The sequence below is a fragment of the Phalaenopsis equestris genome, unplaced genomic scaffold (assembly GCF_001263595.1).
Source record: "Phalaenopsis equestris unplaced genomic scaffold, ASM126359v1 Scaffold000002, whole genome shotgun sequence".
Taxonomy (NCBI): Eukaryota; Viridiplantae; Streptophyta; class Magnoliopsida; order Asparagales; family Orchidaceae; genus Phalaenopsis; species Phalaenopsis equestris.
This window is the reverse complement of record NW_018164444.1, coordinates 38,797,954-38,798,490: the sequence shown is the minus strand read 5'-3', so window position 1 is coordinate 38,798,490 and position 537 is coordinate 38,797,954. Positions and strand designations below refer to the sequence as shown.

Here is a 537-nt window from a genome sequence, read left to right as displayed (position 1 = left end):
ATGAAGCCTTTCTCTATTTCACTAATAGTGACACTCTAGAGAGTCTTCTTCAGTTCGAAAGTGATATAACCAACTTCTTCTATTCACTTGAATTGAATTTCAAATCCGATGAATTGAAGCAGGAGATGCCCCAGTACCTTGTTATGGTGGTCTAGTTAGTGTCAGTGAAGATGGTAAGATTCAAGTGGTGACTAAAGAAGACAATGACTAAATGAGAAATGGCATGAAAGACTCTGATAGAATTCAAAAAGACAATGATGAGTCAAATATTGAGCTCTAAAGCGATCAGTTCATCAAGTCAGCTCTTTTTTTGAGATTGAGAGAATCAGAAGAATGGAGAAAAGAAAGAAGGAACACGGTAGTGGCCTAGAATGCCTAAGACTAGAAAGAAGAGGTCAGCGGTTACACCAAGTTTCTCAAATTTCCTCTGGGAATACGAGATCGTATCAGACTACATTAACGCAATGAACAAGAAGCGATGAATCATTCGATTTGCTTGGGCTGGTACGCTCTCTTGCCAAAGATTATGCTGTGCTT

The 537-nt window shown here is 38.9% G+C and overlaps 1 protein-coding gene across 1 annotated transcript in view; it reads left to right on the top strand.

Moving 5' to 3' along the window:
- Positions 1 to 537, top strand: part of LOC110018157 (eukaryotic translation initiation factor 3 subunit C-like) — a 5,962-nt gene that overhangs the window by 4,365 nt on the left and 1,060 nt on the right.